We start from the raw sequence: 26,145 nt of genomic DNA on the forward strand, positions 1-26,145 counted from the left end.
CACAGCGGACTTTTCCCTTCACAGACGCACGTCGGTAAACTAGGAAATGCATTTGCGCTCCCGGGGGCGGTTCAGCGCAAACAGAAGGCGTGTTCCGGCGCAAACGTTTCCTGGTGCTATTTTGCAGGTGTAGAAAACAATTCCGCCACCGACCAGGAAAAACCTAGTCTAAGGTCAGTGGCGTGTTGCGCATGTTATTCATATGCTATTTTAAGGGCGCATGCTTGGCCATAATCAATGTAGCGTGTGCACAACGCGCATACACTTTGATTCTCTCATCTACACACAGACGCAGCAGTTCTCATTATTAGAAAACCATACATTATTACAAGGAAAAATATTAACACATGAGGGAAATCATTGTTGTGTCCATGAAGATGTGAAAAAAATAGGCATAAATCTAGCTTACACATTTCATTTACCCCAATTTTTATACGCCTGTTTAACCGAAGCTAATTCGGGTGGGTTTCTCCCATCCCCAATGTCACTTCTCTGTGTTTTACGGCCCTGACGAGAACGTCGGTCTCCTCGGTTGTGAACCGCTCCTGGCGCGCGCCTGGCAAATCCGCCGTTATAATAGCAATCCGCCATGAAACAAGCGCGCCTGCTCTTAAAGGGAATGTGAGATGTCGCTCTGATCGGTTTATTTCACGTTACGCCCAAACCACACCTATGAATAATGAACCTACTTCAGACCAACCCATTTTAGATTTGCGTCGGGCGCAAGAGTCATTTACTGTATCTCGCCGGTATGATAGCAACAGCGCCCAAGACCCGCCCACAAAGTTACTTGCGTTTCGCGCTTGATACTTGCGTTTCAGATCTTTAAATAGGGCCCATAGTGTCAATCTGAGAGGAGGTGTAGTTCTCAGAGGCAGTGTCAATCTGAGAGGCAGTGTCAATCTGAGAGGTAGTGTCAATCTGAGAGGCAGTGTAGTTCTCAGAGGCAGGGTCGTTCTCAGAGGCAGTGTCAATCTCAGAGGCAGGGTCGTTCTCAGAGGCAGGGTCGTTCTCAGAGGCAGGGTCGTTCTCAGAGGCAGGGGCAGGGTCGTTCTCAGAGGCAGGGGCAGGGTCGTTCTCAGAGGCAGGGGCAGGGTTGTTCTCAGAGGCAGTGTCGTTCTCAAAGATAGTGTCGTTCTCAGAGGCAGTGTCAATCTCAGAGGCAGTGTCGTTCTCAGAGGCAGTGTCAATCTCAGAGGCAGTGTCAATCTCAGAGGTAGTGTCGTTCTCAGAGGCAGTGTCAATCTCAGAGGTAGTGTAGTTCTCAGAGGCAGTGTCAATCTCAGAGGCAGTGTCGTTCTCAGAGGCAGTGTCAATCTCAGAGGCAGTGTAGTTCTCAGAGGTAGTGTCGTTCTCAGAGGCAGGGTAGTTCTCAGAGGCAGGGTCGTTCTCAGAGGCAGTGTCAATCTCAGAGGCAGTGTCAATCTCAGAGGTAGTGTCGTTCTCAGAGGCAGTGTCAATCTCAGAGGTAGTGTAGTTCTCAGAGGCAGTGTCAATCTCAGAGGCAGTGTCGTTCTCAGAGGCAGTGTCAATCTCAGAGGCAGTGTAGTTCTCAGAGGTAGTGTCGTTCTCAGAGGCAGGGTCGTTCTCAGAGGCAGGGTCGTTCTCAGAGGCAGTGTCAATCTCAGAGGCAGTGTCGTTCTCAGAGGCAGTGTCAATCTCAGAGGCAGTGTCGTTCTCAGAGGCAGTGTCGTTCTCAGAGGCAAGTCCCCGCGTGTCTCGTTCTCCCCATCTCAGTCTCATTCGCCGGTCTTGTTCACTCAGGCAGACCTGGGCCCCTCCCTTTAAGCAGCGGGTCTCGTCTCACTCCGCGGATCGGCTTATTTACAGAAACCGCTGTTTCTGCCGCTCCTAAAGCTATACATAGACTACAACTAACTGGTTGTACTGTCTGACATAAAAAATTTACACATTGAAATGTTATTTAACAACAGAAACTTGTTTAAACACATTGTTCATGATTTAAAAATATGCATTATATCAGTTTTGAAAAGATTTTTTAAAAACAAATGTCAAGATCACCCTTTTATAATATACAACATAAACCAGAAGTTAAAGGATTTTGATGAAGTGTATCACCTTTTAAAGCTGGGCTCGCCCTGAACAAAGCATCTTCCTCCTTATCAAGAATGGCTTTAAGGCCTAGCCCTAGAGCAGCAAAAAAAATTTTTTAAAAAAATAAACCTTTCAATTGTGCACTCATCAAAACACAGTTGATGGAGATCATTTACTGCATAAATGATAATTGACTTGATTTACTTGAATATAGCCTATGCTCAGATGGAGATGGTACAATGACAATGCACTTACCTTGATATTTTGTGAAATGCCATTCTAGTTGTCCCTTCGTTGTCTTTGCGATCAGTTTTTCTTGTGTGGTTCGTTCTGACTGCATTGTATTAGATGCATGTTTGTTCACCTTGGTGAAGAAGTAACGCACCAGCACCAGACTCGCAGTGATCAACATGGCTTGATGTTCTTTGAGAGCCAGCTCTGATCTCCTTTATAAACTGCCCTCTCTTATTTCCAGTCTGATCTGCTTTTGAACCAGTAAACAAACGAATATAAATTAAAGGATCGTAAAACTCTAAATCAGACATTTTATGAGACTGATGAGGTATGTTTGCACATGGTGGGACCCTAGTTAAAAATAAATATAGGCCTACTAAAATGTATTTGAAATACATTATACTACAAATTTACATATTTATGTACTTAGTATAAATACCCTGCAATTATACCTTTAGTATACTAATTTGGTATACTAAAAGTCTGCTAAATTGGAACAACTAATTTTGTACTTAATGCACTTTAGTTATCCAGAAATAGTGCTGAAGTTCAACTAAAGGTATACTTAAGTATATTTGATTGTGCTGAAGTGGAAATATTGCAAGTATACTTTAGGTACGCTTTAAATATCTTGCATTTAAAGACTGATATTATACAGAGATTACATACTATCCTTACTAATAGTGATATTAAAACACATTTTAGGCTTAAAATTAAGAAATGTGCATTGTGTAATAAAGAAGTACTCCAAATAAAGTTTAATTATAATATTTATATCAGTAAGTCTTATGCATTACTATTTTAAATACATTTTGATATAGTTTTAGTTTTAAGTGGATAAAAATGACTAAGGTTTCCCTGATATCTTTTTAGTTGTTGAAAACAAACACTTTTCCCTGAAAATGTCTTTTTTACTTTTGTAAATTTGTTTGCATTTTGCACCTGTCATTAGATGCACTTTTGTGTTCTTTTTGGTGAACAGTGTTAGATGACTAACATCATCAGAGATGCAAACATTTCAAATGTGCAAGAATGCATTGTCACAGGTTTTGTTTGCACAAAATGTCTCATCACAAATGCTCTGTATTTGCAATAAATAGACGTTTATTTTCTTTAAAGATGACAAAACCTATTTGCAGTCTAATGATGGTGTTTATTGATTAATCAGTTAATTAATCAAAATCGTGATACGATTCAGTGAGATTATCAAATCGTAGAAAGGTGATTTAATTAAATGTGTTTTGAAGTGAAGCGCTGCATTGTTCAACACTCATCTCCATAATGGTGACTAAACTTAATTATTTTCAATAAAACATCAACGTCTGAACCTCTGGTAATTCTCAATAATAACTTTTATGACAAATTGGTTTGTAATACAATATTTGTAAATTACAGGCAACCACAGCTGGTATGTTTTTTTTTATATTCATATTTTTTACGGTAAATCGCTTGCAACCAGCTGCCAGTTTTTTACCGTAAACTTTAGTTCAATGCCGTAAAACATAAATATTTCTACCATTTTTTTTTTACGGTAAAGTACTGGCAACCTCAGCTGCCAGTTTTTTACCGTAAATTTGAGTTCAACGATGTAAAATATAAAAATTGCTACCGTATATTTTTCCGATAAGGTACGGTAAATGCAACGGTATTTTACTGTAAAATTACATGAAATATCCCGTTAGAGCTATTACAGTTTTTCACTGTATATAGTAAGGGTATACACTGTTAAGAAATTAACATGTCTTTTCCGTTGCTTTTTTACAGTTTTTTACCGTTAAAATTATGATTTTTTTTACAGTGCAGTTTCTTCACGTAGCCAGATTCCACAAGCTTTTGAATTTCCTGATCATATATTGCTGCACACACTGGTTTCTTTGCAAGCTGGGATTTTGTGCGATACATTGCTGCCATTACTGATTGCTGGGGAGTATTCAATTTAGGTGCATGTTTGGCTCGAAGTAAGGGAGAATATCTTGCAACACCATTGCTTTCTAGGCCTTCTGTTCTCTGCTCCAGGCACTCCAGAGTCTCTTGGTCTTGCTTTGACCGAAAAGCAGCCTTTGATGTCTGGGAATAGGGAAGGACATCAAAATGCCACAATCTTTCTACATCCCTCTGTAACTGATCTTTGGTTGAAACAGCTAAAAAAAAGTGGCAATGAGAGGTAGAATTAGTCTCTGGTATCAAGGGACCCTGCAGTGCCCATCCTAGACGAGTCTGCAGTGCGGCTGTGCTTCCGGGAGGACCGAATACTACTTGTTCAGTATAGAATAGCAAGTAACAACAGAGGAATAAACTGATGGAATTCTTCAAGAGGAATACCTCTAAGATGCTGATAACATCGTTTGGAGAGTAAGGACAGGGTAGGTCTGTTCAGGTAAGTCCAACTTATTAGATGTGAATGCTGCCCTAATCTGACATTTCCTTTGCTTAAAAAATGCTGGAGAGATTGAAAATGTTACGTTACTGCCCTTAATCTCCTCAGAATCCTGTCAAATTGTTCACAACTTCAGGGATTCAGCTACCCCATTCAGGCCCAGCATCTCCACAGCAGGGGAAAGCAGTATAGTTCTTTCTGAACCATCATCAAGAATGGCATAGGTCTCCAAAGTCCTTCCCTGATAACTCAGAATAACTTTCACCACCTTCAAAAGCACATTAAGACCACTTAGGCCCAATCCCAATTCTACCCCTTACCCCTTCACGTTCTACCCCTTACCCCTCTGTTTTGCGTGTTCACGTGAAGGGGTAGGGTTGTCTCGATTCTCTTTTGGTTGGAGGGGGAGGGGGAAGGGCCAGTTAGCCCTTCAAACGAAGATTTTTCGGGACCACACTTTCGGGATCAAACGAAGGGGTAGTTAGTACTTAGTCTACTTAGTTAGTCTACTCAAGTAGAATATCCCAGAGACAGGTTTACGAACAGTGACTTTATGCAGGACTCCTAGATGGTGACCTTTGGAGAATGGACAATACCTCTTCAGATCACACTTAGATGAACGATGTGTCCGACCACATCTCCAACAATGATCAACATCCAGGATCCATTTTCTCTTAGCATCTACATCAAACTTTTGGAACTTTGCACACCGACTTAGGTGATGGGCTAAATGAGCACAGAAGGGTTTGAGGTCAACTTGTTTGCTATACAAACTGTTAGGTTGAATCATTCTATCCTGGGGGTTACAACTTTCCCATTGATTTACACATTTGAGATTTGGGACGTGTCTCTTCTCTCACTTGAAACTTTGTTGCCCCCTTTGACTGGTCAGATACTAAACTTTGACATTATGCTTCCTCCTCCAGCCATTTAGCAAAATCCACTAAATTAAAAGGAACATTCTGGTGAACAGTTTGAGTATGCCTAACAAAACTGGAAATGTGATGTGCTGGCTGGTTCCAATCACCTGGATTTGCTAATTAGCACAGTTTTTCAGCCAGGAGATAGAACTAATTAGTGAAATCAGATGGCTGAGTTCATGGGTGGAATAAACATATGGCAGGACTTTTACTTTCTGACCCCTGGACTTTACACCTCTGACAATGACACTAAACCCCACATTCACCAACAGTCATCAGTGCGACTCGAATGACAAGGAAGCACAAAAAAAACGAACGTACAGTAATAGTAATTACAAACAAGAGTCGGTTGTTGCCAACAGCATTGGCTACGTTTACATGCAACCAAATAATCCATTATCGGATTGAAGGGTCAATTGGACTGAAAAGCGTTCATGTCAATACCTTAATCGATACGATTGAGCTTGATCCGAAATAAATTTCGATCGGATTGAAAGGGGTGGTTTATTCCTTTTCTAATTCGATCGAGAGAACATGTAAACACTTGATCGGATTGAAAACTGAAACTGAAAGGACTGCGCATGTGCAATGACATAAATACCAGCTGTACAGGGCAGGTTTTTATTTCTAAACTCCATAAATATACTGTATCTACAGTGTGCAGAATTATTAGGCACGTTGATTTTCTGATCATTTTTTTTCCAGGCACATTTTACCAATTCCAAACCACATTAATTTTAATAACTACAATTCATTTTGTATTTAATCATTTATAAGTGATATATAATTGTTCATGAAGGCTGGAAATGAAAATCGCCTTATATTCAAGTCAAGTCAAGTCAAGTTTATTTGTATAGCGCTTTTCACAATACAGATTGTATCAAAGCAGCTTCACAGTATTACATTTAAATAATACAACAAAGTTTGTTTCAAGAGGAATTTATTGATTGATAAAATTAAATTAAATATCCCCAAAATATCCCCAACTGAGCAAGCCAAAGGCAACAGTGGCAAGGAACCGAAAAACTCCATCAAGTGACCTAATGGTGTCCTAAAACTCCATCAGGTGACCTAATGGAGAAAAAAAAAAACCTTGGGAGAACCCAGGCTCAGTCGGGGGCCAGTTCTCCTCTGGCATTTATGAGCTAGAGGCCGGATTGTAGTTTGAACTGTGGGATTATATGAATGCCTGGCTGAAGAGATGCGACTTTAATCTAGTTTTAAACTGGGAGAGCGAGTCTGAGCAACGAACAGTATCAGGAAGACTATTCCAGAGTTTTGGAGCCAAATGTGAAAATGCTCTCCCTCCTTTGGTGGTTCTGGATATCCTAGGTATGACCAAAAGCCTTGAATTTAGTGATCTTAAAGAGCGCGATGGATTATAGGGTGATAGAAGATCCGTTAAATAGACTGGAGCTAAGCCGTTTAGGGCTTTATAAGTCAGTAGCAATACCTTGTAATTAATACGGAACTTTATAGGTAACCAATGCAGTGATGATAAAATCGGTGTTATATGATCATATTTTCTTGATCTCGTAAGAACTCTAGCGGCGGCATTTTGGACTAACTGTAGCTTGTTTATTGAGGATGCAGGACAACCAGCTAATAAGGCATTACAGTAATCTAGTCTCGAGGTCATGAATGCATGAACTAACTTTTCTGCATCAGAAACTGATAGCATATTACGTAGCTTAGCAATGTTTCTAAGGTGGAAAAAGGCTGTTTTTGTAACATATGAAATATGATTTTCAAAAGACAGGTTGCAATCGAGTATAACACCCAGGTCTTTTACTGTAGAGGATAAAGTAACAGGACATCCTATGATGTTAAAGTTGTATTGTGCGAGGTTTTGTGGGCAGTTTTTTGAACCGATAAGTATTACCTCTGTCTTGTCTGGATTTAATAAAAGAAAATTACGCGTCATCCAATCTTTTATATCTTTAACACACTCTGTCAATTTGGAAAATTTAGCGTTTTCATCCGGCCTTGATGAAATATATATTTGAGTGTCATCAGCATAACAATGGAAACTAATTCCATGTTTCCTTATAATATTTCCAAGTGGCATCATATATATTGAAAATAACAGAGGGCCTAATACAGATCCCTGCGGCACTCCATAGTTTACTGGAGTTATGATCGATTTTTCTCCATTTAAATAGACAAAATGGTAGCGGTCAGATAGGTATGATTTGAACCAGCTTAGTGCTTGTCCTTGAACACCAGTATAATTTTGTAGTCGATCTAAGAGTATTGTGTGATCTATAGTATCGAACGCAGCACTAAGATCAAGTAAAACTAGTATTGAGATACAGCCTTGGTCAGAAGCTAAAAGTAAATCATTTGTGATTTTAACGAGCGCAGTTTCAGTGCTATGATGCGGTCTGAATCCAGACTGAAACTTTTCATAGATATCATTTTGTTGCAAGAAAGAGCCCAGTTGAGCGGACACCACTTTTTCTAATATTTTAGACATAAATGGAAGATTTGAAATGGGTCTATAATTTGCTAGATTATTATGATCTAATTGTGGTTTCTTAATGAGAGGTTTTATAACTGCCAGTTTAAATGTTCTTGGAACATGACCTAGAGATAAAGACGAGTTAATAATATTGAGGAGAGGCTCTTCCACTACAGGTAACACTTCTTTCAGTAGTTTAGTTGGTATAGGATCTAATAAACATGTTGTTGTTTTAGATGAAGTGATAAGTTTATTTAACTCTTTTTGTTCTATAGTTGTAAAGCACTGTAATTGTTCTTGCGGGGTGATAATTGAAGCTGAATTATAAGGCGCGATTGAAGATTGAACGTTTACAATTGTGGTTCTGATGCTTTCTATTTTCTCAGTGAAGAAGTTCATGAAATCATTACTACTGAACTGTAACGGGATATTTTGTTCGGGTGACGTCTGTTTATTTGTTAGTCTAGCCACGGTGTTAAATAAAAACCTTGGATTGTTTTGGTTGTTTTCTATTAGTTTGCGGAGGTGCTCAGCCCTGGCCGCTTTTAGGGCCTTTTTATAACGTGACATACTGTCTTTCCACGCGATTCTAAAGACCTCTATATTAGTTTGTTTCCATTTACGCTCTAAAATACGGGTTTCTCTCTTTAAAACATGCGTAGTATTGTTATACCATGGTGCTTTATTTTTCTCTCTGACCTTTTTTAATTTAATAGGTGCAACCACATCCAATGTTCTAGAGAGAATGGTGCTCATAGTGCTAGTTAGTTCTTCTAGTTCATCTGTTTGTTTGGGTTCAGGCAGCAGCTGAGACAGATTAGATAAGCAATTTGAGAAATGATCTATGGTGGACGGGAGGATTGTTCTGCCTGGTTGATAACGCGACGCCGCATGACATATTACAGCAGTACGTAATATGCAAGTTACCATGTAGTGATCAGTGACTTCATCACTTTGTGGAATGATATCTATATCGGTTGGATCGGTTCCATGTGATATAATTAAATCGAGTGTATGATTAAGACGATGTGTTGGTCCGGTGACGTTTTGCTTGACCCCAAATGAATTTAATAAATCTGTAAACGCAGCTCCTAACGCATCATTTGGATTATCTACGTGTATGTTAAAATCTCCAACAATTAATGCTTTATCGACATTGACTAATAGGTCTGAGAGAAAATCTGCAAACTCTTTTAGGAAATCAGCGTAAGGCCCTGGCGGTCTATATACGGTAGCCAAGGCTAGAGATAATAGGGATGTTTTTCTAACATCTAAGAGCGTAACATTTAGTACAAGTACTTCAAATGAAATAAACTTATAACCCGTTTTCTGAGTAACATTTAGAATATCTCTATAAATGGTTGCAACACCTCCGCCACGACCAATCAGACGGGGCTCATGCTTATAACAGTATCCAGGAGGAGTAGACTCATTAATACCGAAATAATCATTTGGTTTAAGCCAGGTTTCAGTAAGGCAAAGTACATCGAAGCTATTATCTGTGACTATTTCATTTACAATAACTGCCTTAGGTGTGAGTGATCTAATGTTTAGAAGACCTAGCTTTAGAAATAATTTTTGTTTACTAATAGCAACATTTTCTGTTTTAATAACAATTAGATTTTTCCTAGATCCTGCATTAGATTTATTATTTGATCTCACTAAACGAGGAATAGACACGGTTTCTATGCAATGTTCTACACTAGTATTTATATCAGTTAAATTGGTGCAGCAGAGACTATGATTTGGACTTTTGGTTACTAGTCAAAGGGTATTTAACATTTTGGAGATGTTATCTGACAGAAGAGCCGCTCCGAATCTGCTTGGGTGTAAGCCATCAGCACGGAAAAGCCTAGGACGCTCCCAAAACAGATTCCAATTATTTACAAAGAGCAGTTTCTGCTCATTGCACCATGACATTAACCATTCATTTAGCGCAAATAATCTGCTGAACTTTTCATGCCCTAGTCGGTACGTGGGAAGCGGTCCTGACACAATGATCGTTGTTTCAGGCGATGTGCTGCGTACCGTATCGAATAGATTCCTGAAGTCTTTCTTCAGAATCTCTGTCTGGCGCAGCCTGATGTCGTTCACTCCCGCGTGCAGGACCACAGTTCCGACGCGCTCGTCACCGTTCAGGATCTCGGGAACGCGAGCAGCGATTTCAGAAACACGAGCACCAGGAAAGCAGTGACTTTGCACCTTACTTTTACCTAACGTAGCGTGTACGTGCCGAACGATGGAATCGCCGATGATCACAGCATCGTGTTCTGTTTCGCGTAGAGGGGAGAAGCGGTTTTGTGTGGATAACTCGAAAACCGGGAGGGTCGGAGAAAGTCTTGGTCTAAACCTGATTCAGGTGTGCATAATTATTAGGCACGTTTTCCTTTACAGATAAAACAAGCCAAAAAAGAGATTTAACTCAGACTTAAAAGTCAAAAATTATTAAATCCCCATGAGAAGGATGCAATACTAATTCGATACTAGAAATTGCAGTTAAGGCATGACCATTGGAAAGTGAAATGCTCATTGGGTCATCAGAGTCATACAAAAACAGGTGGAGAAGAAAAGACACGTTAACTGCAAAATTATTAAGAATTAAGGTGAAGAATAAAGTGTGAAACTATCAGGAACCCTTTAGTCTCCAGTGCCACCATTTTCCAGAACTGCAACCTACCTGGAGTCTCCAGAAGTGCAAGGTGTCAGGATCTCAGGATCTCGGTGTCAGGATGTTGACCATGAGACTTAGGTTAGGTAAAGAATCCTAAAAAATGACCCCCACTTAATAAGAATCACAAGCTGAAGTGTTGTGAAATACATGAAGTATTCATGTATGAAATACATATATTTTTATAGGCTTTATAGACAGACAGATTGAGAGTGACTCTTGAAGGACCAGCACCACATCCTCTTCTACCACTATTTTGAAAAATTCATCTTCCAGAATCTGACAGTAAGTTTTGGGTTTTTGAGTTCATTTTTAGTCCATCTCTGCAAAACGGACTTCAGGGTAGAAGATGGACTAAAAATAAACTCCCAAAACTTCTCAATGAATTCTCAATGAATTTTGAATTCTTCAAATAGTGGTAGAAGAAACTGAATACAAAATAAATAATGTATAAGATTTTCACTTTACAGTTCAATTAAGTACATTTTTATTAAATTGAGTAAAATCAAAAGGTCAATGAATCCGTTCCAGAAGTGATAGTGTAATGTAACAGCTAAAGAAAAATCCTCCACCAAATTACCAGTTATCAGCTGGATGCTTGGTGAATCTGCAGGGGGAAAGAAGAAATTATTAACTGAAAAGTCCTTAAAAAGCGGGATTTTTTTTTTTTTTTTTTTTACCATTGCAAACAATCTTAAAATGTATTTAGATTGTACAAACGTTTGCCATAATAACACATTCACACAACATGAACAGAGTAGGCCTACGGTCATCTTTGAGACTAGGATTAGGACTTAGTTCAATTAAGGCATTTAAGAAACTTTTTTAAACGTGCCTTAGAAAAATTTTTTTGGGGTGTGCATCTTAAGACAAAAGGCACTGCCATATTTTAAGATATGCCAGTGCAAGTTTCTTTCAGTTAAAACTGCTCAAACATGCATTTTAGTAGGACTAGCTTAAGCCTTGTCTGTGAAACTGGGAGCTAAACTCGAAAGTGGATCTGTACTAGAGACTGGCATAAATCGACACTGAATATCAAGAGGCACAGCATACACAGACACAGGGGTATGTCTAGAATTTTAATCTGGATTTGTCAAAATGCTGACTGATTTGCATTGAGGAGTAATTATTACTGAAAACAATGTTTCCAGCAACCATAGGGAACACACAGCCATGGTTATATCAAAGCCTATATATATATATATATATATATTATATATATATCATTTTTTATGATGTACAGATTTTAGGCTTTTATATGAACATTTTGTTATTAAGTTAACAAAATGGGAATACAGAATCATAAAAACACTTAAATCTATAAAACAATGAAATCAAAATTTGCAAATCTAAAACATCAAGTATTGCAAATGTGAATAAAGTCTGATCCTTAAGAAAAGCAATAGCCCGCTTATCCTAAACAAATGGCATGATTTGAGGTATAATTCATGTCATAAACACAAACTCAATCCCATTAACCTACAGAATCTGAGCCCTGGTTTGAATCATTTTGATGGAATAGCCCTTCAAAATTCATGGTAAATCCACTGAAGTCTCACTCCGTGAGTCCAGTGGATGTCACCCTCATAAATGTCCTCGCGACACTGACTTTAAGAGAAGTGACCCGCTCTCACAGCGAGTGGTGCCTGAACTGCTGGACCAGAAGAATCAGCAGTGAAAGTATTGGGCAACTTTAGCGTCCACCCTGCTGGGCCCTGCCATTTCGCCCACGGGGCCAGAGCCCCAACCGGTCAGGGGCGCTTTATGTGGCTGCGCTCATGGGGCTGTGGACAGGGAGTCATAGCAGGCACAACAAACAAAAGCAGAGGAAGGATTTCATGGGTTGTGAAGATGTCAGATGGTTGTCAGAGGTCTGTGGACTATAATAAACACTGCCACTATAGAAAAAGACGTTTCGTATCCACCCAAACAAGCACAAAATAGATTCATTCTCACATTGTAAGGTCTATATTCTTTATTTTTCTGCATAAATATCATACGTGTGTGTGTGTGTGTGTGTGTGTGTGTGTGTGTGTGTGTGTGTGTGTGTGTGTGTGTGTGTGTGTGTGTGTGTGTGTGTGTGATACTTAATATATTAGATGTGATTAATCAAATAATTTGCTAAACTGTATCTTATAAAATATTAATCTCACATATGTGATTTAGAGTTCAGAAGAGATCTTAATGTCTCAAATTGTGCTCAGATTTGCCAAGACACCACAGTTTGTCATCAAAAATCAGAGATCACAATATAAACTCAAACATTTCTCATAAATTATTCCATCACCAAATCTTTATAAAATCATCAACTAGAAAAGAAAAACAAATGCGACAATATTATCGATTTACAGTTAAAGTAATTTTAATAAAATAATTTTATGAGAAACATTTTAGACAAACATAACTGAGAATGTCATTACTGTTACTTGAGCTAAGAAAGACATTTTCATTTAACACTCATGTCTCTATATTCACATTTGTATCACACTTTAAGGTTAACATGTTCCTCATAACATTTTTTTTTTTTCAAAAATCCAGCACTAAATAGATTAACTCTGGCTTCACTCCAGGTAAGTTATATATTCTGGGCATTATAAACATTCTGGGCTTATTAAAATGTTTTTTCTCATCAGCGAACGAAAGTATTTATTTAAACAGCATGCACCTAGATTCCCTCTAATTATATATTAACTGTCTGAAAGTCTAGGTGTGTGCACTGAGGGGAACATTAAAATGTAGGCTATAATAATTAAATCAAGTCATGAGAGCAGAAATATCTCTCTGAATCTATTTTATTTATTTTAGTTAAGTTAAGCACATTAAAAAAGGGCGGCACTGATTAATGTTATGACGTACTGAAAGACTAAAATAAATCTTTTTATTATTATTCATGTATAATTTACACTGGCTATTGGTCATGTCCACGTTACTCAGTGAACAGTCCTCTAGCGCCGCCTACTGACCGACACTGTCATAGCAGCATCACTTTGCTGGTCAAGCTCAAGAAATTAAAAAGAAATTAAGCGGTTAAAAGAGAGAAGAGAATACACGAGAAGAGGAATTTACTGTTTGTTGAGTCTTCAACCTTGGTCTTGATTCTGAGGCTCTCCTTGGCACGTTCATGAGAAAAGTAACAACATCCGGTTTGTGAACGAATCGCTCTTGTTGTGAGTCTGATATTTTTAATGAATCGTACTTGGTTGTCCAATAATATGATAGTAAAACATTAAAAATAAATGTATTATTTTAAAACTTAGAGCTTTTGAGTCTCGCAAAGCAAATTAGGTCAATTTCAAAAGGGCTAAAGAAAACCCCTATTTACAGAATGAATAAAACACAAATTTTCTCTCTTACCTATTTTAATGGATTGTATTAACATTCCCAGCATTGTTTTTTGTCAGTATAGTCCTGAGAGTTATTTCATATCAAGTTAAATTCCACATTCAGTCCCTCTCTCGGATTATTTTTTTTGCTGTTTTGAGAGGAAAACATGGTTCTCCGTGACCCATCTGTGACACTTGTCATGTGTAGGATGGTTTGACTTCCAATGCGACTCTGATCCTGAGTGAAAGGAGATGAAGAAGGGAAAATGTCTGCTCAGTTAGAAAATGTGTTGTGAAAACGCAGATCTAGTTTCCTCTCTCTTTCTCTGATGTGTCCTGAAGACACCTAACATCTCTTGCAAAGATTTGTTGACCTTGAATTCATTCAGTATGGCACATGTCTATGGTCTATATGTGAATATTGCATGTGCAGGCCTATAAAAGAGAAAATATGTTTACAAATTATTTAATATTAAAAGGAATAGTTTACCTAGAAATTAAATCATTCATCTCATCATTTACTCCCCATCAACAAAGTCGTTTTAAACCAACAAGACTTGCTTTATTTTGTGGAACACAAAAGGGGATTTTTAAGAGTATTCTGCATGGTGGTCATATTTTTCAATGCAATAAATGTGAATGAGGATTGATCCCAGCTAACAGAGAACGTGCATAACTTTCACTAACGTTCTTAAAAAGTTATGTAAATGTTAGGAGAATATTCTTAAAATCACGTTTTTGGAACAGTCTTATAATGTTATTAATAGTATAAAGAGAAGAGAAAGAGAATATAATTCTTGGAATGTACTTTTAATGTTATTTGCTTAATATTTTCATAATGTTATCATAAAACTTTCTTAGTACAACGTTCATAGAACGTACTTACGATGTGATTTGTATGAATGTTCTCATAATGTAAAGAGAAAACTTTGTGAGAAACACATTCATGGAATGTCCTTAAATTATTTTTATTTCATGAAAATTGAGAGAAAACATTCTTAGAACATATTTTTGTTAGCTGGGATCAAGCTCCAAAATAAAATAAAAAGCACCATCAGACTATCATTTAGTAGACCATCACTAATAGACCATCACTATTTAAAACTGAATCTACTTGAGTACTCGATTATTAAATCAGACGTTTTAATGAATCAGTTTATTCAATTCACAAAAATGGTCTAATGATTTGATTTGGACTCATCCAGTTCTCGAATAAGTGAATAAAAGGTGCATTTAGTTTATTTCTTATTCAAAGCTATCTTATGGCTTCATAAGACTTGAAATATGGTGCATGACTCATAAGGACTATGTATACAATATTATGTATTATTCATGTAATATAGTTTTTCTGATGCTTTTGAATTTTTTTCTTAGGTCCCCCATTTTTGTATTTGGAAAAAAGTTGCTAGTACATTTATTGACAATTTTCTTTTGTTTTCAACAGTCAAGACAGGTTTGAAGCAACATAAACATGAGCAAATGATGCTGCATGGGAGTAGTTTTGGTAGAAATCATGGTTAATATTTAGTGTTGCAGTACCAGATTATATTTGGTACTGTACCAGAGGACCTCTGGGAAACACTCTGGCGTGTCTGACCGGCAGGTTAGCATGGCAAATGCGATTAACGTTAATATCTCTGACTGATTACCCTCTCGGTGAACTGCGCAGGCATTAGCAGCACTAACTCAAACTGTCCCTGTGCAATCAACAGTCAGCGTGAATGGAAGATCAGTCATTAGCATTAGCAGGCCGGGTGTGAACCGTGATTATGGGAGTTCTCTCAGCCCATTGAGTGGCCTACTCTAGTGTAGTCGACTGTGTGAGATCAGGGCAAGACTCCTCACTGGTGCATATGCCTGCGTTTAACGCTCCAACCTGCTTCCACATTGTGAGTTTACACGTCCCCTGCAGTGAAGGTGCCGTGTCTATGTGGATATTGAATGTGTGTGTTTGATGATTGTGCGTTGGGGGTTAATATCAGTAATCAGTGTAGTGCAAACAGTCGGGGTATAACTAGGCCTGACGTGTGGAACTGTGTTTGATATAGTCTAGCGATGTTTTACAGACTGGTTCTGTGGATGTATTTGCTGATGTTTGGGGGAAACTGACTCAAAACGTGCCATCAGGTAAAAACTTTAGGAAACTTTATACTACTTATTTTTTTATATAGAATGTTAGAATGTTAAAATTAAAAATTATATTTAAAAATGTTATTGCATTTTTGGGATAATATAGATGAATGTCATGCCACCTGTTTGAGTTTAAAGGGATGAAAAATTGAAACTTCTGTCATCATCTACTCATCATTTACTCACCCTCATGTCATTCCAAACCTGTATGACTTTCTTTCTTCTGTGGAACATAAAAGAATATAATCCGAAACTAAATGGGGTCCAAACAACATTTGACCCCACTGACTTTCCATTTCAGGGACAAAAAAAAAAAAAAAAAAAAAAAAAAAAAATCTTCTTTGGAAGAAAGAAAGTCATGCAGGTTTGGAATACATTATGAATAAATGATGATTTAATTTTCAGTTTTTGAGTGACCTATCCTATATATACACTATATATAGTATATACTGGGAAACAATACATAATTAAAGCATTATACATCTGTATAAATTGTAAATTGAGATTGTAAAATATTAATATTTTAAATGTTAAAGGGCACTGTTTAGTGTTGAGTTCATAACCTTTTACAGAAAAGATAACAAAAAAAAAGTAGATAAATTCAATAAAGATGTAATTTTCCCTTTAGCCAATTATTTTAAGTTACGGTAAATGACTTAAAATAAATCCAAAACCACTTTGACTTCAGTACTGTTATAAAAAAATTAAAAAAAGTTGGTATTTATAGACACATATACCAATGCAAAACTAAATATTTAAAGCAAATCTGAGATCTTTTTAAAATAGGTTTATTCAAGGTTATGATTAAATCTTAAATGGATTGTTCACCCAAAAACTTTATTTTTTTTAGAAAAAAAATTATTTTTATTCAATCAAAGTCAATTATGAAAGCTGTTTGGTTGCAGGTCATACAGGTTTGGAATGACATGAAGGTGAGTAAATTATGACAGAATTAAAAAAAATTGGGCGAACTATCCCTTTAAGACTTCTTTTCTGTTACGACTTTCAATACTTTTAATTGTTCCTAAACTATGTCTTCCTTAAACTTTTTTTCTTTCTTTTTCTTTTCGAACAGGAACTCTGATGAATGACTCTGATCTATATGCACACAATGGTGTTTCGTAAAAAGGCCCACTGGACACATCTGATCGCCCTTAGTGGACAAACTCCATGTACCACAGGGTTTGAATTACAGATTTGACAAAACCGTGCACTGCTATATTAATGCTGGATAAATGCTCTGGAAATGCTCGATCCGATTTTCACAGTAATTTGGACACGTAATGGCTGCTCCTTCACTTCTCGCATGGGAAAAATCACGTTGAACTCATATCGGTGGCCATTCCAGCGTCGTGTTCATCATTTGCACATAACTGCGTCCTCCTTACTGCCTATAACATCGGAGAGTTGTGCCGTATGGAAAGCTGGAGAAATGTTCACACTTTGGTTGACTTAATTTCCACTCACTGGATTTAGCTTTCAGCATCCATGACAGGAAATAATTTGAACCCCGGCTCGTTCATTTATGTTAAGTTATTATCGAATCACTTTGCCATGTGATTTTCCTAATGTGACACAAATTATATTGCTGGATATATAATTGGCAGTTAGTTCTGCCAAGGCCCCGGTGCAGAAGGCGATCTTCAAATTGAGTTGCTTACAGTTTGCGGAGCATTCGCACAAGCCAAGTGTGAAATCCATAAACACTCCGCCTTGGAGACTATACAACACACACACACTGGGTGCGACATGAGCCGTGCTTGTGTTCAGTCTTCTCGAGTGTGTTAAATGTTCTTCCTGGCCAGTGCACGGCCTAAGGGTCCAGTAATCAAATCTGAGACTGTAACCCAGCAGTGGATTATTCGTCTTGTTTGTGTCGAGTGATATTGCGGAGAAAATTTGCATAATATGATCCTCCACCGACATGCTCATTGGTTTTGGGGGGCTGAATGTGTGCTTGTTTATGGATTCAAACACTTCTTAATCCAAGGCTTTATATTTGTCTGGAGTTAAAGAATATAATGAGAAATGTGTGTATGGGGCACGAAGAAAAAAACAGGACGTCAAAACGGTTTTGTATTCAACATTCTGTCTCTTAGTGTTTAAGTATAATGTTTGTGATTATATTTATATGTCAAATAGGAAGCCACAGCTGATTCCTCTGAAACACACAGTGCAATGAAAGTGTGACATCTTACTTTCCGAACAGGACTTGATTCATTTGATTGTTTGGTGACTTTATCCATTATGAATTTATTGTATTATTAAAGTCCCTTTCAGGCAAGTCATTTCACTCGGCGGTCATCTTTGAAACGCCATTTCAGTCATGCAAGTGCAGCTCCTATCTCTCTGAATGGAGAAGCTGTTCACCAAGCTTACACTTATGGTACATTTCATATTGGAAATCACCAATGAAATTTCACAACAACAGTCTCATTTATGCTCAAATAGCATTAAAAACTTTTTCTTTTTCTTTTTGTTAGGCTAGATCTACCAATGCTCATGTGCAGTCTGCATACTTCCCTACTATATAGTAGGTGAAAAACACTTGGACACTTTACTGTCCCATGAGGCCACGGGAGAGGATTTGTGAATGTCAATAAAGTGACACAACTGACACTGGTAGGTAACATGAAAATGACAGCATGATGAATGTAGTACGTCCGGATTACTTTAATACTACACGCATTCATATTATATGGAACATACTTTTTTAGCAGGCGTGAAGTAATTACTTATTCAAAATAAGTAGCCTACCTATGAGTATGCGATTTCAGACACATTCCGACTTTGCAAATGTATTTCGACAAAATTAAACACTTTTGTAAAATAATTTAAATGTCAAATGGAAAATCCACCAAATAAGACTCCCTCCCCTTCACACATTGAGTTGTCTGGAAATGCTGAAGAAAAGAGCAGCTGTGCATGTGTGTGTGTGAGTCTCATGATAAGACCGAAAGGCCAAACACACCCTAGGCTCTCACTCTGAGGTTAGTCGTTGACAGGAGAGCAGGAGAGAGTTATTGCTCAATGACATTAGATGTTTTCCTTCAGTTTCATGTTGGATTGATTTCTCTGATTTTTCTGAAATCCATCCAGAGCCCCTGAGCACTGTGACTGCCATTACAGAAACAAAACAGTGACAAGGACAGAAAGATGGAGAAGGAAGATGACAGAATGGAGGGGATTATAAGGTAACAGAGATATATAAGAATTCATTTTACCAACATCTAAGTATTAACCTTTCATGTGTTATTTGTCTTGCACCACTTGTTTTACGTACAAGAATGATTCCTCAAATCATTCTTTGTCATTGTCGTACTTTGTCATTTCATTTCAAAGTAACCAGTCCAGACACACTCTTAGAAGAAAAGGTTAAAGGTTAAAGGGTTAGTTCACCCCAAAATTTTAATGATCCCATAATGTACTCACCCTCAAGCCATCCTAGGTGTATATGACCCTCTTTCTTTTTTTAAACTCAGAGTTATATTAACTCTATTAACCTGGCTCTTCCAAGCTTTACAATAGGAGTGAATAGAGCCTGAGATTTTGAAGGCCAGAAAAGAGTATTCATTCACCATAAGAGCCATAATCCATATGGCAGGGGTTAATAAAGGCCTTCTGAAGAGAAGCGATGAATTTTTGTTAGAAAAATATCCATATTTATAAACTATAATCACTGGCCTCCGGTAACGGCTGTACGCAAATCTAGCTCTGAGATATTAACTCCCTGGAGCCGTATGGATTATATAAGTCAAGAAACTTAGGGTTCTATGTTGAACTCCATTGAATCTTTTATAGGTAAAATTTGTAAAAAGTGCAACTCCATTGAATCTTTTATAGGTAAAATAGGTAAAAAGTGCAAAACAGGCACACACAAAAAAAAGAAGGCATAATTGCAACCAAACCATATATTGGGGTAAGAATATCATAAGCTCTGTTTCCATTCCATCCACCTATTCGCTTAAAAAAAAATGCTGAATGGAAACACCAAGATGCGGATAAATTCTAAAAATGTGCATAAAAAAACGTAATGTGCTCAGTTCAGGCAGATACATTTTTTTTGTACCCCATAAGAAGACATGCGCATAAACTATGATGGAAACACAATTACAGCATAAAGGTGCATTCACGCAACATTGTAATTACCGTAATTACAAGATTTCAACTTCTAAAAACCTTCACGTCCTCGTAGAGCTCGTAATTACAACTTGTGGAGCTCCTACTTACATGACTGCAGTACCACCTGACTGCTGCATTAATTTAGGCGTTGATAATGTTGCTGTAGAAATACATAATTTCCAGTCCGAGGACGTGAACAGCTCCGAGCAGAGCGTCATGTGTTTTCATCTCGAAATTACGGTAATGACATGGCATGAATGCAACAAATATCCCTTGATGTGCAACAAAAAAAATTAAATCTCACATGACTTTGCCTCAACAATAATTGTGATACCCGGACTAACCAGCGGACCGATTTCTTTGCCTGAGCCAAAGTCTGTCATCAAACTGATTTGGTTCAATTCCCTCTCAGAAGTGTCTGACATTAAAACAGTTACCAAACACCAGGCATCCGAACGCAAGATAACACGACAGCGTTTAGTGCATTTCATCTGCACGATGTGGGAAAAACAAGCCACAGTGGCTTCAACGATTGCAGCACCTTCCATTTTTATTACAGATGTTTTGCACCAATTTGCCAGGAAGTGACAATTTTTGTTCTCATTAATACATGCGATAGAAACGGTACTTTATTCGCAAATGTTTTATGCGATATTCCAACCTTGCGCATAATTTAATTGAGCAACTTTGGATGCAAACAGCCATTGAGACGTGGATGGTGGACTTTACTGACTTAACAAAACACTTTAGCACTTTAAGCAATGCCCTAGTGAGATTTGCACTCATTTTCATCAGAAAATGTAAAAATCCAGTTAATAGTTTACTGTAACGCTTTAAAATGCTGTATATAGTGCTCCATTCCTTGTTTATTTCTCAAAAAAAAAACAGCACAACCGCTGTTTGCCGCTGTATTACTCAATTATCCTTTTGCATGCCCTGGCGTTTAATGCAATTTCACAATAACACTCACTCTACAACTCATTAGCAGCTCGTGTTAAATCACAAGGTTCAAGTTGCAATGTGAAACAAAGTCCCAGATTCCTACCTCTTACTCCAGATGTGGTACTACGAGCCAGAATAATCGCTTAACAATGTTCATTGTGTGAATGCACACCTTGACTAACACACCCTGTTCTCGGATCAGAAATGTATTCTGCACAGCTGAAGCAAATTACATTGAGTTTAATCAGAGGATCTCGCCCTGATTTACATGCTCTGCTTGTGATGTGTCCTGGCGTGAAAGTGAAAAAGCAATTCATTTACATAAGAGCAAACAATACATGAGCTCTAAGACAAAGGATGGAGTTGAATTGCAAAGAAATAACATTAATGACATTCCTCTAATGAGCCTCGCAATGTGACACAATTGATTAAGATATTTAGAGGTGGTATACTGAAGACATGACAAGAAAAGTAAACATTGTTATCAGACCGGTTTAATGCAGAAACTATAATCTTGAACGCAATTAAAGCTTAATAAATTGGCAACTGACTAAAAAGAAAAAAAGATTTGCATACCATTGTTGTTTGGGATTCTAATGTAAAAAATGTTAGAAAATAAACGGTCCATTTATATATATATATATATATATTTTTTTTTTTACATTTTCATGCTTTGTTAGCATAATATGACAAATTATGCAAAATAAGAATATAGATGTTTTTACTTAATGACTGTCAATTTTTTCCTACTTTTCAAATGACATAAATTTATATATATATATATATATATATATATATATATACTGTCCCAAATTCAGACATGAATTAAAACATGAATTATTACAACTTTGATGATCTAAACACAATAAAATAAAGTAAAACACACAACATTTACTTTTTATACATCAGTTGACTTTCATCTCAAGCTTTTTTTTTTACTTTTTTTTTTTAACTTTTTTTATCAAAGTAAATTAATTGCTGTGGTGGAAATTGTGTAATGTGTAATTCTCACAATATAATATCAAAATTATTTCACTGCATTTGGATAACAGGAGTAATAATAATTCAGACTTTTATAATGGACTTTCATAGTTTATGATTGAAAGTCTGAGATTTGGGACAAGAGTAAAACAACAATATCTATACATAAAGACCATTTGGAAAGTAGATAAAATAATTGATGAAAAACCCTCTAAGAATTCATGTGACCTTCACAAAATAAAAAAAACCCTGAAACATAAAACTGCATAATATTGATGAAACACCCACATGTTAACATTCGGCATGCAGGTCAATTTAGCCTAATTAGTGGTGTTTACTATAGGTAATCATTTTAAAATCTGGATATGGATGAAAACAATTAGGTTTCTAGATAACTAATGAGAACACAATTGAAAAAAGGTTACATTTGTCTTGAGTGCACTTGTGTGTGTCACTGTGTTTTAGAAGTCTTTTGGCCTTTATGATTGGAGGCAGTTTGTGACAGTGATATTAGGAGGAGCGTAACAATATGTTGTTTTAACACAGGCGGGGGTGACAGTCTTACAGTTAGCTGGGGTGTATGTACGCGGGGCGATGCCCTGGGGTGGGTCGGCCCAGCGGTGCGCATTGACCTGGCTTGTCGCTCACTGACCTGTGAGACGGACATAATGAAGTGTGAGTGGCCGTCACCTTAACCGTCTGTGACAAGCCATCCCAGCCCGGAGCACATCTGTGTCAGGCAGCTCCGCCATCAGAGCCCGAGCCTGATGTGGGCTCTCACTGGCGACTCCGCATCCGTCCACACTGCGCTCCTGGGATGGTCCCGCACCCCACTGGTGCTATACTGTATGTCCCTGTTATCCAGCGGGGTCACAGGGGAAGAAGGAGGCAGAGCACAGCCAAAGACCAGCTGTCACACACCAGGGCCAGAGATTTGTTTTCCAAATTTTCACTAGTCCTACCTACATTTGTCAGTCACTTTGTATAAAAGCAAAATGAAAAGATTGTTTAAAAAAAAATGTTGGTTTTAGAAATCTCAATTCTGGCTGTCCTTTGATAAATGGTCACTGCTTCCAATTATAAAGCATTCTTGTATCTCAAACAGTAGAGCCTGGTGCTAACATCGCCACGGTCATTGGTTTGATTCCCAGGCATGAACTGATAATATGTATAATTTGAATGCAATGTAAGTCACTTTGGATAAAAGTCTCTGCCAAATGCATACATTTAAAAATAATATGCATTATGTTTTATCATGATCTCATTACCTTTATGCATTTGGCAGACACTTTTATCCAAAGAAACTTACATTGCATTCAAGGTACACCATTTATCAGTTCATGCATTCCCTGGGAATCCAACCAATGACTGTTTGAGCTGTATGAATGCAGTAATATTGTGCACATATATTTTGTTTGCATATTGAAACGTTCATTAATTAGTTGACAGCATCTTAAATGGAAGTATTTTATATATAAGCAACTTTGGATGTACAAATAGCTATGAATACTAATGAAATCATGCTGGATTAACTAATCCCATGTGTTAAATTTTCAAGTTCCCCTGACTCCTCCCAGCTGGCATGGGTTGGCAGAGTTGTGCCAAATATACTGGTGCATGGTGTTCTTCTGGATATGCAGGGTGTCTGCAATATGTCAATAGCAACACACGCATTGACACACCAGTGATTATGAATCCATGACATTATTATACCGTAGTTAGCGATCTAGTGTAGCATATACCCACCAGTAGATCTGGACTTTTTTCACACACACAAAAAAAAATATTCAGATGAGAAACTCACAACGTGGCACGGGAAATGATGATTACAGAAAATTCTCTTTTTATATTAAAAATAAAAATAACAGAATTTATTTAAACACCCAACACAGATCCTGTTGCATGTTCATTCATAAAATATTTTGGCACAATTTAATGCAATTTAAATCCATTCCACAGAATTGTGTTCCATAAATCAATGTAGAAAATGTGTGAAAGATCTGAACATAATCTGGATGTCTATCGTAATCCACTCAAAAAAAACTTTTTTTTTCTGGATGAACATCCTTGTTATGACTTGTCTGGACTATCACTGTTTAGGAATGTGATTCCAGAACTGGCAAAGGAGAAGTCGAGGTTCATTTGGGTAATAAGATGCAGGTTGTACACAGAAAGGAAAAATCTGTGTGTAAAGTGATGTGTGGCCTAGGAAAATTAATCTCCACCCTTTATTCAAATATGATTAAGAATGTGTTAAAGATAAGCATATTGCGTAGTTGTGCTTTGGTTCAATTGTTTTGTGTGTGAGAATGCAATAAAACATGCCAAATTGTGCAGAATTTTGTTTTTGGCCAGGCTGTCATACAAAGGCATGCAAAAACAAGAGAGAACCAACTAAATATTAATAAGTCTGCTTTTCCCTGTGAGCTTGTTTTTTTTCTATATGCAATGGAAAATAATTATATACTGTATATGGTTTAATAGAGCTTGTAGGGTCATTAAAAACAAACATCCCCTCCAGATTTCACTTTTGGCCACCACTGTAGGTTATCATAAAGTAGGACCAGTATTTATGCTTATTTCGGCTGAATTTACATTTATTAATTCACATACTTTTATCCAAAGTGACTTTCATTGCACTAAATTTCTACATTTGATCAGTTCATGCATTTCCTAATCAAACACATGACCTCAGTGTTGCTAATGCCATGTTGTATAGAGCTAGAAATCACAATACTATATGTGATGAAGCACAATCATCTTCAGGTGGACACCATAAATACATCAGATCTCTTTCCCTGGTCGTGCAGTTCATTACTGTGTGGTTTCATGTGGCTGCAAGTTGATGAAGGCTGGTGGAGGTGCCACTGTCACATCTGAGCTTTTGGTGTGTGCTTATAAAGAGTTTTGCAGTGATGAACAAAGACAAAAGTGCAAAAACATACACAAAGCATTTCCCAATCCACCCAGCAGTGTGTTACCATGGAATACAGCAAAGACCAATGAAGCACACGTCACATGCTCAGTGGCATTTTCTCAAGTCAGAGCTTCTCGGGATGTCCACCTGGACGCCATTCATGTCCAAGCTTTGACATCATGTGCATCAATTAAGAACAAGAGAAAATTAAGACAAGACCAGCTTGGCAGCATTATTTATGTTCAATCAACCATCTGATCTGTCTTCATCACATCTGTCTCTGGGTAATTTCGAAAGCACATCACAGAGGATTATTATCTGAGTGATGACAATTATATTGTAGGAAATGATGTGAAACGAAAAGTAATTACTTTCAAAAACATAAAAAAATCTTAATGTTTCCAAACTTTTGTCTGATACTGTTTATCTTTTCATAAATAATTGTAACCAAAGCAAAAATGCATTATAGGCTAATATTTGCAGATTTCTTGTTACATCTGAAAGTGGTTTATGTTTTAATGCATTTTATTTTCTAGCATTGCTGAGAAAAAACCCTTTTGAAACCTTTATTTTTATGTTGATTTATTAGTGTGTTTTTTTAATCTATAGCACATTGGTCAAATCCAGTGTACACACACACACACACACACACACACACACACACACACACACACACACACACACACACACACACACACACACACGCGCACGTGTAATGCAGCTGTATAACAGTAATTCTTCTGTCAGGAACAGTCTGTTAGAGATTTGTCTGTCTCTCTCACTCAGTGTCAGCATGGCTGGACCTTCTGTGTTGCCCACAGAGACAGAGCCTTCTTCTCCTGTCAGAGGATATTTTGCTGTGGTGTGTGTGTGTGTGTGTGTGTGTGTGTGTGTGTGTGTGTGTGTGTGTGTGTGTGTGTGTGTGTGTGTGTGTGTGTGTGTGTGTGGTACCCTGGGGCAGGACAGCCACATCTCTGTTTGTCAATAGCCAGAAGAGAGAGGACACAGTGACAAA

The 26,145-nt window shown here is 37.5% G+C and overlaps 1 long non-coding RNA gene across 1 annotated transcript; it reads right to left on the reverse strand.

Moving 5' to 3' along the window:
- Positions 1–2,078: 2,078 nt before the first annotated feature.
- On the reverse strand, positions 2,079–21,347 carry LOC309489223. The gene is made up of 3 exons (XR_014202368.1): positions 21,336–21,347; positions 2,311–2,536; positions 2,079–2,148 (listed from the first exon to the last, which is right to left on the reverse strand). It is a non-coding gene; the product is annotated as an uncharacterized lncRNA (long non-coding RNA).
- Positions 21,348–26,145: the final 4,798 nt, after the last annotated feature.

The sequence above is a fragment of the Leuciscus leuciscus genome (genome assembly GCF_965113295.1).
Source record: "Leuciscus leuciscus genome assembly, chromosome: 2".
NCBI lineage: Eukaryota > Metazoa > Chordata > Actinopteri > Cypriniformes > Leuciscidae > Leuciscus > Leuciscus leuciscus.